At 47.0% G+C, this 18,674-nt stretch overlaps 1 protein-coding gene across 2 annotated transcripts in view; it reads left to right on the top strand.

Moving 5' to 3' along the window:
* CUNH12orf75 (chromosome unknown C12orf75 homolog) overlaps positions 1–18,674 on the top strand; it is a 38,757-nt gene that overhangs the window by 13,591 nt on the left and 6,492 nt on the right. The window lies entirely within an intron of this gene.

The following is an 18,674-nucleotide window of genomic DNA, read 5'->3' as shown; positions in this document are numbered from 1 at the left end:
GGTCCACCCAGCTTGCATGAAGGAGGGGTGCCTGGCTTTGGTTTTCACCGGGACAGGCTGTGGGGCGGGGTGTGCATGGGCAGAGGCTGGCCTGGTTCGCTCGTCCCCACCAGCACCAAGGAAGCCATGCCCAGCTTTCTCATCAGCCTGCACCGACACAGGGCAGAAGGGGGATGGTGGCACTTGAAATCTGTCTGTGGTCAAATACCCGAACCGTATTTTTTTAATTATCAGGAGAAGATAAGAATGGGGTTGTATAGTTTTTTGGGGAGTTAATGCGCATTTTATATAGGACTTTAGGTACAAAGGAAGCAGTACAGATTGCTCAGTTTGTTATGAAAACATGTGGCCACGGTGAGTTCAGCACCTGCACCTCTTTCCTGTCACTCAGTGTCCGGGTCTCTCCCTTCCCTTTTACACGCTGTGGCCAGACTGATTTCTTCAGACACTCTCCTGCCCTCTCAGGACCTCTGCGTAAAAGCTTTCAATTGTTTTTCATTGCCCTCTGGATTGCACGCGGAATCCTTTGGGAGTGGAAGGCCCTTTGTGTTTTAGCCCGTAGCTCACCAACTCCACGTGAGGCAGAAGGAGACGCTGCAGCCCGGGATGGAGCAAGGCCCAGGACCGAGGGGTGAGCTGAGGGTCCCCTCCGTGAGGTCGCCCTCGGGGGCGCACACGGACCTCACGCCTCCTGTCTGGGTTCCGAGTGTTTTGCTCTCCCCCCTGCCTTGGAATAACATTTTCCCCAAAGCTCTTTGTAAAACTTCTGTTTTTCAGGGCTTACATCGTATTCTTTGGGAAAAGAACTTGATATAATCCACTGGGTATAACGTGTCTTTCTCTTCTGAACTTTGATAGCAATTTGGACCACTCTTATTGGGCCTCATCCTATTGGGCCTCTACTGGAGTTATTTATCTTCTCGTCTTGTCCTTGGGGGACCTGAGGGAAGTGAAGCGTCTTGCCCACCTCCACTGCAGTTTTTCGTGTTGTGCTTTGAATCTAGTGCGGAATGAATGTGTATTGAATGAATTCCATCAGTTCTTTTCAAGCAGAGATTGACTCCATGACTTTCTCTTTCCGTTAGATCATGAAAATTTCTAATGAAATTTATTGATGCCTTGTGGACATTGAGTCAACAAAATTAACTAGTCCAGGATATGAGATGTCATTGAACTACTTTTTAAAATCCTGAAAGCTCCAGATTCAGTTTTTCTGTGGGTCTATATATAGCTCATTGTATGTCCTATAATTAAAACGATATAATTTTATTGAGTCAATGACCCTTTAAAAAATAAATGTAGTACATTTAATTGGAAAAAGTACAAGAATATTATGGTATTACTTTTCTGTGCATAAAAGTTATACTCAAACCTGTTGTTTTAAAATTTGTTTTTGTTTTTCGTTTTTTTTTAAGATTTTTAAAAAAGATTTTACTTATTTATTTTTAGAGAGGGAAGGGAGGGAGAAAGAGAGAGAGAGGGAAACATCAATGTGCAGTTGCTGGGGGCCGTGGCCTACAACCCAGACATGTGCCCTGACTGGGAATTGAACCTGCGATGCTTTGGTTCACAGCCCGTGCTCAATCCACTGAGCTGCACCAGCCAGGGCAAACCTGTTGTTTTTTTTAAAGCTGAAGCTATAGATTTACATATAAATTGGACTGTAACATTAGGTGATGCTGTGAATAAACAAGGACCTGAGAAATTAAGACACGTTAAACTTCTTATTACAAAGATTTAAACTTTTTTTTTTTTAATTTAAAGAAACTGACCCCAAACCAAAGGGAGTAGCCGCAATCAGCAATCACGCCTCCGCCTCGGGCCCTGAGAGTGGAGAGCTTCAGACGGGACCACCCCCAGGTTCCACAGACCACAGAAGGTCTTCGGGGAGAATCATGGTTATTTGCAGAAGCCAGAAATACTACACTTTCTCCCTTAATATATAAGCAAAACTCAGTGCTTTAGGGAGGCCTGCAATTTTTATTTTATCCGTCTTTTCCTATTTATTCATAGGCAAGAAGCCAGGATGTAATAACAAATAAGACATTTCTTCCCTTAAGTAGGTCAGTGTCTCCTGGGGACTGGAGTACACTGTGATAAGTGCTAATTACTAAAATGATAAGAATTGAATGCCAGTCTGGGTCTTCAAGGGGGAGCAGGAGCTCCTGCGGGAAGGGGGAGGAGGACCACCAGGGCCCAGGAGAGAGCCCGCAGAGAGGCGCTGGGTGCAGGGTGGCCAGGGCGCCCGTGTGTTTCCACGGAGACCAAGGATGCGGCCGATGGGCTGCGGCTGGCTTGGGCGGGGCCCTGGGTGCCAGGAACGGTACTTGGGCTTGTATGCATTCAGGATCCTCCAGACATCTTAAGGCAGGGGAACTGAGTAATTTTGTTTGAGCTTTGGGGTGATAACTATGAGGGAGTGGTGGAGGCAGAGAGGAGTGATGGGGGTGAGGCCACACGAGGGTCAGACCGCGGACAGGACAGTCACCACGGGAAGAGGAGACGGAGTCAGGGTCCACTTGGAAGTAGAATTGGTAAGGTGGTCCAACGACTGGATGGGGAAGGAAAGGGGAGAAAATCTGAGGATGACGCTGCAGATTCCAACTTGCGTCAAGGGAAGGGGTGGCTGATGATCCATAGAGGTCAGGTGGGCTAAAGGGAGAAGATAAGCCGTAGGATGTGGCGTGGTGGCCACACTGGTCACCGTGGGGACTGTAGTTGCAGGTGAGTGGCGTGAGTCAAAGGGGGTGGGAGCAAAGAACCCGGAAGTGGGCGTGGTCTTTCATTTAATGTCTGGCAGTAAGGGATGGAAAATTGTTGGTTGCTGAAAGAGGAAGCATAATATTTCTCTTATAAAAGGAATACCAAAATGATCTGGAAAGTACAGAAAAGTATTTTTTTTATAAAAGAGAAAAAATCAGCCATTATCCTACCACCGGAGACAATCATCATTAATAGTTAACACTATTTCATTTTTTTCTTACTATTTCTGCCTGGCTGGTATATGTGCGGTTTCATGTATTGAAGTCTGTTACTCTTTCACTTAATTTTTGCGTGGAGGAGATATGGTTGTACTTACAGGATAAAGGGTAGAAGCCGGTAGCATTAGAAAAGCTGAGGGTGGCTTGGGGGGGGGTGGTTATCTATGGCAAGGGAGAGAATAATGGATGGAAATAGATACTAGGACAAGCGACAAGGATTAGACATGTAGAAGATTAACCTTAGAAACCTGAGATAAGGAGGAATGCACGGGTGAATATAGAAATTTAATTACCTTAAGAGAGACTCACATGCATATCGGGGAGCGAACCTTTCTTCTTTCTCTCCCTCTGTCTCTTCAAAATTGAATCACCGTGCAGTGACAGGCAGAAGAAATACAAGTGGATTCAGTGTGATGACATTTGGCTGTTTTCAAAAGCCTGCAGAAATCAACCATGCTTTTTTTAAAAAAAATTTCAGTGAATGATCTTAGCTATTTGGCACAAATAGGTTGCGATGGGATATTTTTGGTTGGAAATGGCAGAAGCCCAGCTTAAACTGGCTTAAACCAACAAACAAAAAGGAATTTATTGGCACATGATACAGGAAAGCTCCAGGGGCTTGGCCTTGGTTGCAGCTGGGTCCAGGTAATCAAATGACAGGAAGAAGCTCTCTCATCTCTGCCTTCCTGTTTTTGGCTCCACTCTTAGGCAGCTTTCCACCATATGGTGATGGAGATGCCAGTTTATATCTTATCAGCTTAATAGTTTCTGTGGGAAAAGTGCTTATCTTTCCCTGTGGTTTGATTAAAAGTCCTAGGGCTGGGCTGCCCCTGGCCAGGACCTGGGTTCAGTCATGTGTCTCTCTCTGAATTAGTCAGTGGGCCAGAGGAACGTGAGCCTCTCATTGGTCAGGCCTTGTCACGTGACCACTGCTGGAGCCAACCGGTGCCATTAACTCCACATGACTCTATGCCCAGAAAGTGGGAGAGTGGCGGTTCCCACACCAAAGAAAAATTGGGATGCTATTACCAGAGAGGGGGGCAATTATATCTGGCAGGCAGAAACAAAGCATGTTCTCCATGGAGGTCAATTTTCATGTTATATTTTGAAAAAAAAAACTCAACTTAAAACTTTAAGCAACACTTATAAAAATATTATAAATGTGTTTCAAATAAGAAACAGTATTGAACAAGTTGACTCAAATTTAATATTTGCCATTAAAAATAAAACACCATAGTTACTCAGTGTAAGCAAGATAATTCAGATACTTCTTTCACTTGAAACTTGTGACATTTCATTAAGATTCCATTCTTGGACTTCTGGTCAAGACGGAGGCATAGGTAGACACGCTTCACCTCCTCGTGCAACCACAAGCAGGAATTACAACTACATCTCAAAACAAGTAACTGTCAGAAAATTGAACTGTATGGAAGTCCAACAACCAAGGGTTTAAAGAAGCCAGATTCATTCACATTGGTGGGAGGGGTGGAGACGTGGAGATGGGGAGGAGAGGTCAGGAGATATGGTGTGGTGTGGAGAGGTAGTGGTGGCAGAATGGGTACGGACAGTCCCACATTCGTGTGTGGTGGATAAAAATCAGGAGGGACACCTTGGAAGCAAGCAATCCCAGCCCTGGGCCAGACTGCACAGCCCAGGATTCCAGGGCCAGGAAGATACGCCCCCATAACTTCCGGCTGTAAAAATCAGTGGGGGCAGGGGCAATGGAAGAAACTGCCAGATCTTCAGAAAACTTCACTTAAAGGGCCTAGGTGGTCATAAAAGCCACACACTCTGGGATTCACCACCAGAGCAACAGCTGGAGGGGGCCAATCACATACGGGGAGTGAGTGAAGTGACTGGAAATGGGGCGAGTGCTGGGCAAACCCCCAGAAGCCAGGCAGCAGCACAGTCCTCTCTCCAAGCTCTCCCCCCACACAGAGCCACAAAGCAGTGAAGCGGGTTGCCCTGTCCTGGTGATTACCTAAGGCTGCCCCTGCCCCATACAGTTTATAGATGACTTTTATAGGGAGTCAACACGGTTCTACCTAATACACAGAAACAACCATAAGGAGGCTGCCAAATTGGGGAGACAAAGAAATATGGTCCAAATGGAAGAACAGGACAAAACCCCAGAGAAAGAACTAAATGAAATGGAGATAGCCAGCCTATCAGATGCAGAGTTCAAAACGCTGGTGATCAGGATGCTCAAGGAACTCACTGAGTACGGCAACAACATAAAGGAGGAAGTGAAGGGTACACTAAGTGAAATAAAGAAAACTCTATAGGGAACCATCAGTGAAGGGAAGGAAGCTGGGGTTCAAATCAGTGATTTGGAACATAAGGAAGAAATAAGCACTCAACCAGAACAGAAAGAAAAAACAAGAATTAAAAAACTGAGGAGAGAATAAGAAGACTCTGGGACATCTCCAAAAGTGCCAACATCTGAACCACAGGGATGCCATAAGGAGAAGAGGAAGAGCAAGAAATTGAAAACTTATTTGAAAAAATAATGAAAGAAAACTTCCCTAATTTGGTGAAGACATACAAGTCCAGGAAGCACAGAGAATCTCAAACAAGTTGGGCCCAAAGAGGACCACACCAAGACATATCATAACTAAAATGCCAAAGGTATAAAAGATAAGGAGAGAATCTTAAAAGCAGCAAGAGAAAAGTAGAGAGTTACCTACAAAGGAGTGCCCATAAGACTATCAGCTGATTTCTCAAAAGAAACTTTTCTGGCAAGAAGGGACTGGCAAGAAGTATTCAAAGTGATGAAAAGCAAGGACCTACAACCAAGTAACTCTATCCAGCAAAGCTATTATTTAGAATTGAAGAGCAGATAAAGTGCTTCCCAGACAAGGTAAAGCTAAGGAGTTCATCATCACCAAGCCATTATTACATGGAATGTTAAAGGGACTTATTTAAGAAAAAGAAGGTCAAAGCTATGGACATTAAAAAGACAACAAATTCACAACTATCAGCAACTCAATCTAAATAACAAGAAACAAAAAGAAACTAAGCAAACAACCAGAACAGGGACAGAATCAATCTTAGACAAGGAGATAATTTGGAGGGTTATCAGCTCTGAGGGGGAAGGGGGAGAATGGGGAAAGAGGTGCAGGAATTAAAAAGCATAATTGGTACATACAAAACAGACAGGAGAATGGTAAGAATAATAATACAGGAATGGAGAAGCCAACGAACTCATATGTGCGAGCCATGGATAGGAACTGAGTGGGGATCGATGGAGGGAACGAGGGTACCGGGCAGAGGGGGACAAAGGGGGAAAAAGTGGGACAACTGTAATAGCATAATCAATAAAGTGTACTTAAAATAAAAAAAGAAGATCCTATCATTGACAAAGCAATTCTATTGTTAATGGAAGGTGTCCACTATAGAGAAAATTGTCTTGGAATGAGTTAACATAAAGTATGTCGAAGCGCCATCTTTCTTTTTTAAAAATGAAATTATCAATCTCAAATCCTGAGTTTCCTTGGAATCCTTTATTTTTTATTTGTTTTTTCACATAGACTCATATTGTTTTATGTTTTATTATATTTTATTCATTATGTTATTACAGTTGTCCTGATTTTGTCCCCTTTGCCTCTCTCCACCCAGCACCCCCCACTCCCTCAGGCAACGCCCCCACCCGTGTTCACGTCCATGGGTCACGAGGATAAGTTCTTTGGCTGCGCCATTTCCTCTGCTGTTCTTTATTAATTTCCATGTCTAAAGCACTTGTGTCAGCTGAGCCCTCTCTGTTCCTTGTTCCAAACCTGAGGGCATCTGATGGACTCACGTCTCCTCTATGAAGCAGCAGGCAGGGTGTGGAGGACGGGGTGGGGGTGGCATTGAAAAAAACATGCCTTTCGGAAGCAGAGGGACCTGCCACCATTTACTAACTATGTGATACTGTGTCCTCAGGATTCTTGTCTGCACATTTGGGATAGTCATACCTGCAGGGTAACCATCATCATCACCATCATCATTCTTCGTCAGTAGCTCCTCTTGACTGAGGACTAGATGCTCTATAGTGAGCCTAGCGCTTCAAGTGCACCATCTCATTTCGTTCCCATGACCGTCTGATGGGTCAGTAACGCTGCTTCATTCACCAACGAGGACTGAGGCACCAAGTGCCTGAGTAACTGCTTAGGAGTTACGGTGGTTCTTGATGTATGGTAGATTCAGTGTCTTAGGATAATACTGGGCACAGGCTTTGCCGCCCCTGTAAATGCTATAGATTTTCAGGTGGTTTCAGGGTTGTGGAAGAGGTGTGGCAGAGCCTCGGTCATGAATACCTGATGGCAGAAGACCCGTCACCTCGAGAGCCTTACCTTCGTTAGAAACCACACAGGCCCAGTGGTTACGCATCAGTACACGGTGAAATTTTCCTCGGGTGGGACCCCGTGGAACAGAAGCGGGATTAGAGAAAGTAGGTGGGTGGGGCCATCCAGGGATAGAGAGGGAGAGGTGGTGACCTGCACGTGCTGCAGGAAAGCTGGACCGCAGGCACCTGCTGGAGCGGAGCTGGTGTTGGTGGGAGTGGGGAGTGGGTGGGGGGGGAGACACCCTCGTGGGCCAGTGAGTGGGGAGAGGCGGATGCACTGCAGGTGAAGGCACAACAAGAAAGCAGGTGTCTTGGGAAGGGAGACTTCCTTCCCCCACAGACAGTGGAATTTTCTACTCCGAAATGTCGGAGGCGAAGTAGTTCTGGGAACTAAGCTCCACTGAGCAGCCGCAGGAGTAAGCTCTTAGAGCACCAATTATGGTTGTGGGGCTAGAGGAAGTCAGGGACATGTGCAGCAGGAGGTCGACTGGGTGATTTTCGTGGGATTCAGATCCTCCAAGATCATGATGCTTAGGAAGAAAGCCCAAATCTGTAGTGCATTGGGCTGTGAGAGCCGGCTCTGATGCCAGAGGGGAGAGGTTTTGGGTGGGGTGGGACGGGCCCCGTGGGAGAGCTCTGCAGGGAGGTTGCTCCGTCTCCTGTTTGGAGGCTCTGGGGTATGAGAAAACCAGTTGCCTCTGCTCCTGGTTTTGGGGAAGCGATACCATCCGGGACAAGCAGGTTTTCTTTAAGTCAGGTAGGGGAGAGACATGGCTGACTGGCTTAGGGCAAATGGTTCTTTCACAGCCAGTGATGGAACAGGCCGTGTGCTTCTTAGAAGGAGAGCAGTAGACTGGTGGGGGAATTGTAAGTAGGCTCTTGACCCGTCACTCCCGTACAAAGAGAGTGTTATCATGTTCTCCGGTAGTACATTCTGGAAGAACAGAAGCGACCCAGTGTTAGCTAAGGGGCCCGTCCAAGGCAGGAGTTTTAAAGATAACTGTTCAAAGAAGTTTTGAAATTGCGAAGAAACAAATGAGATTGCATATAGGCCCAAATGGTCCACGAGAAAAGATTGTGTCCTGAATCAAATGTACTGAAGTGTTCGGTAGACTTGATCGGAACCACCCCCAAAAAGCAGCAGCCATCATACCAACATTACAAAGAAAATTAAATAGCGTTATTTGATTGGAGAACTGCCGTGTGACTGGAGGTCAGCCTTGTTCATTAAGAACCCTTTCCCCAAAGGTTACGGGCGAGTGGTAGCTGAAAGTGGTCAGCCACGCACAAGGCCTCCAGGGGGTTGAGTCCCTGTTACATTGTTTTTTCTGTTTCCAAACCAAACAGAGTGAGTGGCTCTGCCGCCCTGGAAAAAAGAAAAGACTGCAGCCTGTTGTTCTGCTTCTTAAGTCATCGCTAAAAAGAATAGCTCTAGATGTAGAACATTTTTCTTGATGAATAAGTAAAAAAAATGAATCTCTTTTTTTTTCGGTGCCACAAAACTATGTTAGGTCTGGAAAGGCAGGCAAGGGAGAACATTCTGGGGCAGGCCGTAGCCAGGACGAGCAAGGAGATGCCAGCTGGGGGTGGGGGGCGGCTGCTGTCTCACATTTGTCATCTGTGTTTATTCCTGAGAGCGCACATAGTGTGTCCATACTGTGGTTCGATGATTTTACCTTCAAAACCTGCCTTTTTAGGTCACTTTGGATTGCTATTTTTATACAACCTGAAACTAAGCGAATATAGTGATGAAAATATTTTGATGACCATGTAGTACTAAGGAAGACAATAGCAGTGGTTTCTATTTGTTATCGTAACTCCGGATAAGGTTTCTCTTAATTAAAGTGGTAGTCATTGATAAGCTGGGAATTGTCGTGGTGTGAACTGATTGACGGGTTCAGGTGTTCTGGACAGATATTGGCTTTGACATAGGCAAGCACAGAACACAGTGATAAACAGGACAGGCCAAGAAAAGCCGTTTTGCCCCAGAGAGCAACCACAGACACGGAGCTGGTGTGGAGGCAGCCCACCTCCTGGAACCTCGATTCCCAAGGAGTCAGAGTTACGGTTAGAGAGAAGTTCAGTGTCTCTGGTTCATTTGGGAAAGGTCTACCGAGCTAGTACGGAGCAGGCAGGCGTGCAGTGCCCCAGAGAATCTGGGTCTGAATATTGAGCCTGAGAAGGGCTAAGAGAGTCCCATGCTGCTATTAGCAAGTTCACGGAAAGCAGGCCAGCAGTCCTCGGTGGAAACTCGGAGGTATAACAAAGCAGTTTGAAACCTGAAGTCATCCAACTATAACTTTAGTTGTGGTTGCTGATGGCTGGCTGCTTTCTTTTTCTGACACGCTTGTGTGGGAATCAAGTGTTGGGCCGACTTTGGTAAGATAGGTATCACTCAGCAGTATCCTACTCTGCAAGTGTGTGTCATTTTAAAACTGTCATCTGAAGATTTATCTTTTTAACAATCTCCCAAGTGGGGGGGTGGGAGGACGTCAGTGACTGGTGGTCCACCCTCACACCTTTTTAGGGATCCTCTGAGCAAGAATGTGAGTCAGCCTGTGAGCCTATGGTCTCACTCTTGGAGGTTTTCGTAACCGATGGCTCTGACCTTGATGCATTCTTTCTCCTTGAACACCCGTTCTTTGATAAAAGAAGCTAACCCTTTGCTAACAAAAAGAGACCCAATTTTAATTAAATGCCTAGTGTATTTTTTTAATCCTCATCTGAGGACATTTTTTCATTGCCTTTAGAGAGAGAAGAAAGAAGGGGAGAGAGAGAAGGAGAGAGAAACATTGATCAGTTGCCTCCTGTATGTGCCCTGACTGGGGATCGAACCTGCAACCTGGGTATATGCCCTGACTGGGAATCGAACCTGCGACCCTTGAGTCTCTGGGATGATGCTCCAGTTAACTAAGCCACGCTGGCCAGGGCCCCCAGGGTATTTTTGAAACCTGGTCCAAAATTGTTAATACATGTTCCACATTTCTTATGAAATGTTTCCATGGTTTAAAAAGTTTTCTCCATAAGATGGGATGTGAGCTTTATGATTAAGAAATAATTGCACTATTACATTTTTTCCCCAAATACTACATCACTTTCCGCAACTTTTCAAATGACGTATATGGTTAGAAATATAGCACTATCTTGATATCAGAGAAAGCAGCTTATCATTAGGCTTTCGGTCATGCTCCCTCTGGAAAAAACAAGTTTATCAAAAAGCTTCCCCTTCAGAGTAGCAGCTCACACATAACTGGAACATGATGTAACTACTCGTTGACATTGATGTAAGTCCTCGGGCACTGCTTTGCTCCTTTACTCTCTGGACCACAGAAGCAAGCCTTCCGTCAAAGACTGAGCCCGGACACAGCTGTGAAGTGGATGATGTCGATACCCAAACCCCAGCCTTAGTGCTAGCCCCTCCACCGGGCTTCCCCTTCTCTCTCCCGCCCTCTCGCTCTTTCTCTTGCTCTCACTCTTGCTCTCTTGCTCTGTCTCTCTCTTCATTGACACCGAGGCACACACACACCTGATAATAGGGCACTCAAACTTGTAACTTCAGCCAACAAATACAATTGAACTCTACTTAAATCTTATCCTTTCCAGACCCTTAAAACTATTCAAATAGTTGGTTACTTATACCTCTGAATTAAAAAAAGCCAACCTACCTGACTCTTTACGCCTCTCCTCACCTGTCTTTACTCTTTACTTTGCTGGGGAGACCGACAGTCAGGTGGGCGGTGACTTTCTTGACTCCTTGCCTTCGGCCGTGCTGTAGGGCATTGACACTGCGGTAAATGGTGGGGCTTCCTCTGGAGGAGTTTGAGATTCTGTTCCAAACGGCAGGGGGATTCTGTGGCCGCTTCGTGCCTGGTTAGATTGGAGACAGCGGTGGTAGCCTCTTCCCTTCCCCATTTCCTTTCTCACTAGACGAGCCTAAGCTGGAATCGAGGCGAAACCAATGACAAGGAGCGGACTTCCTTTGCCAGCCAGGAGCTTTCTGTTTTCCTGGCAGTGCCTTTGAGAAAGGGGTCGTCCCGGTGGGTGGGAGGCGTGGAAGTGGGCCCCTTGCCTGGAGCGGTTGCCTTGTTGGGGGAGGCTTGTCCTTCTTGAGACCTACCCTAGTCACCCCTCATGGCCGCTAGACCCACCCACAGAGTCAGATCTCAGTGCGCCCCAGAGGCCAAGCGCACCGTGTGACGTGGGAGGAAAGAGCTTATACTACAGTATAATTGCTGGATTTTGCCGTTTCTATTACCAGAAACCTGGGGAGCATGTGAGGGAATGGATTCTGAATGAATTAGATTGAATTTATTGTTACATCCAACAGAGATTCGAGATTGAGTGATTCAGGTGCATGGCTGGGACTCTAACGGTTCGGTGAACTTGGGGGATGAAACAGGAGCTTACACTCTACCCAGGGGAGGGGCGTGCCAGAACCTCAGGGGACAGGGCCGTCGGTGTGACTTGCTGGAGTGTGACCTGCTCTCCACCACAGAGGAGCCCCCTTGGCTCAGACAGGAATGCAGTCGAGAAACACGTAGTGCAGGGGTGTCCCCGATAAGCTCCAGGGTGGCTGCCCTCTGTCAGACAGCTGTGATGGTGGGAATAACTGTCCCTGAGGTGGGCTCTTAGGAGCAGAGGCCGAGGGGTGGTGGTAGAACTTAACCACCTGGGACAAGGTTGGCCCAGTGACCGTCACGGCCGGCGGGGATGAGGGGGCCATTGACCTGGTCTCTCCTGGAAGGGTCTGTGCTCATAGCTCGTTGATCACAGCCTCCCTGGGGAGAACTGAGGTGGACGGCCTTCTAAAGGTTAATTTCCGCCCTCTGCGTATTTCTATAAGAGGAGGACCTTCGGTCTGGGAGTCGGGAGCCTGACTTGGTGTATCACGGTGGAAAGACGTAACCTCGAGTTTCCAGATCCAAGTCCGTCTCTGCGCCCCTTAACTGAAGGCAAGGCTGTGCTCCCTGCAGGAAGGTTCAGCAAGGCCACAGGCGTGTCGTGCAGCTGTCCCTCCGCGTCTGCCTCAGAGGCACCCGCGTGCATTCACTACAGCAGCTGCGCCCAGAGCCAGAGGAAGTACCTGGACTTTTTAGAGATTTCTAGGCACTGGCTCTGAGTGATGGTAATAGCTGAGAACCCCCAAAACACCACTGTGGTCCACCAGTTCGTGAGCGGGCTTATGGCAGCCAAGTGAAAAGTGGAATTTTGGCTCATGTTCAATATGACAATGGGTCCAGCAGTCCACAGGCCCAGGCTCTGGGTATTTTCTCAGTTTTTGACTTCGTAATTGGAGTAGACATATTTGCACCTGGCTGAATCCCCGCGTTGGCCCTCTGACCTCTGAAGCAAGGCTACCTCGGTAGGAAGGGCCAAGTGGAAGCCAATGGACTTTCCCCTCCCTACCCGGATGGTACACAGAAGGAGTGCTGCGTCCCTGGGGAATTTCACAGCAAAGTGTCCTCAGAAAAGACTTGGGAAAATGAAGGCATGGAGGTACCACTCACATCCCCGTTGAACTTGCCTGTTTGGCCAGTGCAGAAGGCAGATTTATTTTAGAGAGGGACTTTGGATTATTGTAAACCTCGTGAAGGGGTGATTCCAGTTTCAGCTGCTGGTCAAGACGTGATATCTTTATTGAAAATAATCCACGTAGCCCCGGCTCCTGGCATGTAGCCTTTGGTCTGGCAAACGCTTTGTCCCTGTAGCGGTTGGCAAGGATTACCACAAGCGTTCGCTGCTCCTGCCGTGGCCAACGGTCTACCATCACAGTCTTCCCTCTGTGCTTTATAGATGTCCCCGCTTTCTCGCACCCTCTCTTCTGCAGCATCTCCACCTTATTGACATCCCTCAGCACATCATACTCCAGTATACTGATCACATTGTAGGAACTGGATCCGATGAACAGAAAGTAACAAGTACTTTAGATGCTTTAGTAAGATGGTTCAGTGTGGGAGATAACCCCCATTCTTGCTGCCAAGTAAGGTATCAGCTGGTGTCCCGTCGGTGTGAAGGAAACCATAGTAACTGTTTTAGCGGAGAGAGTTTACTGTTGGGGATTGGTTAGGCAGGTGTTGGGGACTGAGGAGGTAAGGAAGGAAGACTGAGAGGAACAGAACTAGTAATGGCAGGAGGTGGCTGCCTGGGCTAGGGCTGGAGCAACAGAGGAAGGAGGCAGGGTTATCCAAATCTGGGAGCTGGAGGGAGAGGGGCTGTGAGGGGCTGGGACCCCGACTTCCAAGGGGACAGTGTTGCCTGGCTGCTGCCAGCATCTCAGGGCCTTAGAGGACAGGGCACTGCCAGCCTGGGGCTGTCGCATCTGACTTTTGAAATCCATCAGGGATCACAGCTGCAGGCCGCTTGTAGGTACCGGCCCCCCACTCCTGACCTTGAGCTGTAGGGACTGGAAAACGAAGGTATTGGGTCCTGTTCTGGACCCTGGAGCCAGCTGCTGGGGCAATACTGGCAGAAATAGCACTCGAAGCCACAGAGAGTAGCCCTTTTCCTCCTTTGGCATTTTACCTGTCTCCGGCATGTCCATGGTAGGACCTAACAGGGAGCCAGATGGCCAAGGAGAATGTGGTTTTCAGAGTCCCAGCCCCAGCGTCACAGAGCAGGGGGCAAGGATTTGGTGCCGAGAGACAGTAGCTTGCTGTCCAGCACAGGTCCCCTGGCAAGAGCAGATTTTGTCTTGATGTGTTCCCTAGTTACTTCCAGATCACCCTTGACCCTTTGGTAATTTGTGCTAGTTTCCTCATTGACCCTGGCCTTTCGCTCCCTAATGGGGACATGGGAGCCAGGGCAGGGGAGCAGGGAGGGACACTGGTCAAAGTTACCCTCCACTTTTTTGTTTCTCAGATAAGGTCAAGTTGAAGGAGTTCATGATCACCAAGCCCTTATGTTATGAAGTGTTAAAGGGACTTATCTAAGAAAAAGAAGATAAAAAACATGTACAGTAAAATGACAGCAAACTCACAATTATTAACAACCACACCTAAAACAAAAACAAACTAAGCAAACAACTAGAACAGGAACAGAACCACAGAAATGGAGATCACACGGAGGGTTATCAGTAGGGGAGTAGGAGGGGGAGTGAGGGGGGAAAGGTACAGAGAATAAGCAGCATAGACGGCAGGTAGAAAATAGACAGGGGGAGGGTGAAAATAGTATGGGAGATGTAGAAGCTAAAGAACTTATGACACATGGACGTGAACTAAAGGGGAGGAATGTGGGTGGGAGAGGGTGTGCAGGGTGGAGGGGAATGAAGGGGGGAAATGGGACAACTGTAATGGCATAATCAATAAAATATATTTGAAAAAAATTACCCTCCACTTTTTGTGTTTGGGTGGTTTGGTTTATGGTACCTGGTCCCTCGCCTCCTACAACCCTGTGTTTTGGGCCCTCCTGGTAGAAGCCTTATTCTCAAGGTGTCTTCCCCACTGACGGTGGATTGGGGGCTGGGTGCTTGGGTGGTTCTTGGGTTTCTTCTCACGCAGTTCCCGTTTTTCAGTGGCCCTGCTCGTACATGTCTGGGCCTTGACTCCTGAACTCTGTTTTAGAACTATTATTTAGAGGTGCATTACCTCTGGGAGATTCATCCTGGCTGGTTTACACCCACTTGCTCCTTTCCTGAGGGAGCAAGATTGTGTGTCGGCTGAGTCGGTAGAGATCCTTGGACCACGTAACCCCCAGGTAGCGTGACCGAGGGCGGCGGGGCAGCTGGGCCTCCTTTCCAGTCCATCTGCTGTGAGATGGCCTCGTGTTTACTCTCACTTTTCTGGCGTGGGATGATTCGGTCTCCAGCCTCTCCTCTCTAAGGGAGGCTTCAAGGGCGAGGCCATCTCTCTCTGCCTTTGCTGATCTGCAGAAAATAGAGGAATGGTGCCTGTTTCTGAGGACCTTCCAGACTCTGTCCGCGGCACTGCTCTCCCAAAGCCCAGGGAGGTGTGGCTCTGTGTTGCGTTCTCCCACCCTACTCCTGTGCTGGTTTGGGGGACAAATTTATAATCCCTCAGCCATCGCAGCTGCAGGCCACCCAATAGCCACTCTTCTCCTGTTTAACGTGTAGCTACCAGAAAAGGAAAATAAAGTCCTCAGTGAAACACGGAGTGGCTCATCCAAGATCCCCGTGGGGTCGGCGGGAGGGCTGGGGCGGAGAGGGCTCTGGCCTGAATGCGGTTCTCACTGGGGCATACTGGATCTCGGAGGCTGAGGAAGGGCCACAGACCAACTTCATTACTCCCGAAACCGAGTGGAAATCTGCATGTGCCCACAGTGAGGCCGCACAGACCTCCCGAAACGTAAGCTTTATTTGCCTCCCATTCCAATTACATTAGCTCCCAGTGGGAGGGAACCTTGGTCGTCCCATGTGCGTCAGAAGCTCCCTCGGGCAGTGTGTGTCTGACGGAACATCAGCGAATGAGCTCTTAAGGCCAGCTGATAACAAAATCTGTCCGAATATGTTTTGTGAGCGGAAACAAGTGCAGTGATATCTGGAAATGGTGTCCAGATGAGCAGCCCCAGGGTTCGGACACCCAGGGCATCATTCTGAACTTGAGACTCTGCCAAGGATAGAATCTCAAAGGCAAGCTTCTTGCTAAGTCGCTCAGTGGTTAGATGAACTTAACAAACCCCACTTTTGTACTGCCGCAAGGTAATGTCCACTTCTCTTAGCAACAAGAAATAACTTTTCAGGGGAAGGGATTACAAAATGGTAAAAATTGGTAATTGCAAATTGGTCACGGGGATGTAAGGTGCAGTATAGGGAATATAGTCAATAATACTATAATCACTGACTATGGGGCCAGGTGGTACTAGATTTATCGGGGTGATCAGTTCATAAGCTATGTAAGTGTCTAATCATGGTGCGTTCTCCCACCCTACTCCTGTGCTGGTTTGGGGGACAAATTTATAATCCCTCAGCCATCGCAGCTGCAGGCCACCCAATAGCCACTCTTCTCCTGTTTAACGTTGTACACCTGAAACTAACATAATATTGTATGTAAAATGTGATTGAAAAATAAAAATATGTTTCAAAGATAAAAGGCAAAAAAGAGAGAAATTATAGTCTAGTGAAAAGGAAAGCTCTGTACTCCTGAAAAATAAAATACTTTAAAATCTAAAAAAAAAAAAGAAAGAAAAAGACCTTTTAGGGAAGTTAGTCCCCCACACTGGAAGGTGGATGGTTTTTTTAGCTCTCACCGGCAGTGAGCAGTAACCAGGAGGCAATTCCAGTAGTTTTTCTGGGCCTTTGGCTTAACAACTCCAGGTCTTCCTTTCACCAGGAAGCTTTGTGGCTGCCTGATGAACCATTTCTGCCTCCTGATGCCATAGCCTCCGCAGTTGAGGCAGGACCACGCCATCCCAGCTGGGAGGGTGCAGTCCTTTTGCACACGTGCAGGGCAGCATTTGGTCCTCAGGCAGCTAAACTCAGTATCTTGGACTGTCTGTCCACTCCGGGATTCAGTGTAGACCAACGACAATGTTCTGATTGCATTTCAGTCGGGACCTGGTTTTTTAGGTGAGCAGACTCTGATGTAACATCTGATCAGGACAACGTTGGTACTTGGATAAAAATGAGTTATGAAGTAATTTGTCAAGTTCTACAAAGATGGCTTGTCCATTGCTACCATGAGAAGTTTCTTCTGATGCTAATGAAACGCTGACTAAGACTCCTTTACCATCTTGGTTTCCTCTTTCCTTAAGTGGGATGATAAAAATTGCAGAGATCCAGCTTGGGAGATGGGGGTGTTTCTCTGATTCGAATTAGCATGGGCTCACGGCTTATAAAGAAGGAGTGGGAATCATACCAACTTATGTTTGAATTCTGGCTCTATTAGTGGGGTGTGTGACCCTGGGCATGCTACTCAACCACTCAGAGTGCTGTTTTTCATCTTTAAAAGGTGGCCAGTACCCATCTTGCAGGATAGTGGCGAGGATGAAAGGAAATGAGGTAATAGCACTAACAAAGTGTCGTGTACAGTTCACACGAGCAGGTTGTGAGCCAGACGTGATGCTGAAAGCGTTTGTAAGCGTGGTGTGGGGGCAGCTCCCACTTAGGGGCAGCTGTCATGTTGGTGTATTACTGGAAGTGTGTTTGATGTTTCCATCTGCCTATTTGAGGGGTGGAGTGGCGGGTTAGAATGTGGTGTCAGGGTAAATGTTGGGCTTGTTGGTTGATCTTGCATGTTTATCCATTACATGGCCCTCCGAACCTATTTCCTCAGGTCTGCATTTTTGGAGTTGTTGTGAGGACTAGCACTGATGGTGCAGAGTGCCCTTCACTGTGTGTGACACAGAGGAGGGGCCCCTGGAGCTCCCATTCTCACCTGTGTAGTCTTCGGTTTCCGGTTACTGTACTGTGGAATCACCGTTTGTGGGGGGAGGGGATGAGGCAGCAATCTCACACGTGGGGGCATATGCACCAAGGCAGGATGGTGGCTTATGAGAAAGTTTAAAAGAATAGACATCTTATAAGTCTTTATAAGTGGTATTTTTTAACATTTTTGTATTATATCTGAAGGTTAGTTTAGTATCCAATGAATATGGCAGCTACATTTTCATTTCCTGCCAGTTAGATGAGTAACGTTATTAATTTTATAAAGGAGAATACAGATTGGGTTTTAGCATATTGACTATTTAATAAGGTATAATAGATTAATATAATTTACAATTTTTTTATATTTGGGGAAGTTAAAATATATTTCAAAACCTTCACTATATCCTTAATCACAATTAGAAAGGGAAAAAATGGAAATAAACAGATACATAATTGGATATGAAAAGTGTAGCTGTGGCAGGAAATACAAGGCTTTGTGTGTGTCCAAGTCCACCGGTTACGTGTAGCTTCAAAAACCAATTTCATGATAACGTTAGTTACTGAGGGCCAAAGGAAGCCGTTCTAATAATCTTGAATGAATTGATTTCGTTTTCCTATTATCTGTACTAACAGGTCATAAATCCATTCTAATTACAAGTAGTAAACAACACTTTGTTAGACCGCTTCAATGAGCATAACACCATTTCTAATACAGCATGACCTTGACACCTTTGAATTAAAAAACGGCCCACCATTAACAAGAGGGAAACGAGGCTGATAATTGTCTGGCCACTGTAGGTTATGCACTCACCTTGGATCGATTAGGTCTCCAGGGGAGTTTGTGCTCTGCTGGGGCCCTAGCTGAGGGCAAGGCCAGTGTTCAAGTGGTTATTGCCACATTGGTACTCCCCTCCTTTACAGACGTGGGCCTTATTGGCTGTTGCAATGAAGCAAAATCTCATGTACGTGCACATTTGAAAAATCAACGACTTTGAAATGGGGGAAACCACAATTTGTCCCTAGAATCAGAAGATTCAGTGAAGCTGTT

This window comes from Phyllostomus hastatus, unplaced genomic scaffold (assembly GCF_019186645.2).
Source record: "Phyllostomus hastatus isolate PE091 unplaced genomic scaffold, TTU_PhHast_1.1 phas_scaffold_755, whole genome shotgun sequence".
NCBI classification, from domain to species: Eukaryota; Metazoa; Chordata; class Mammalia; order Chiroptera; family Phyllostomidae; genus Phyllostomus; species Phyllostomus hastatus.
This window is presented reverse-complemented; position numbering and strand designations above follow the sequence as displayed.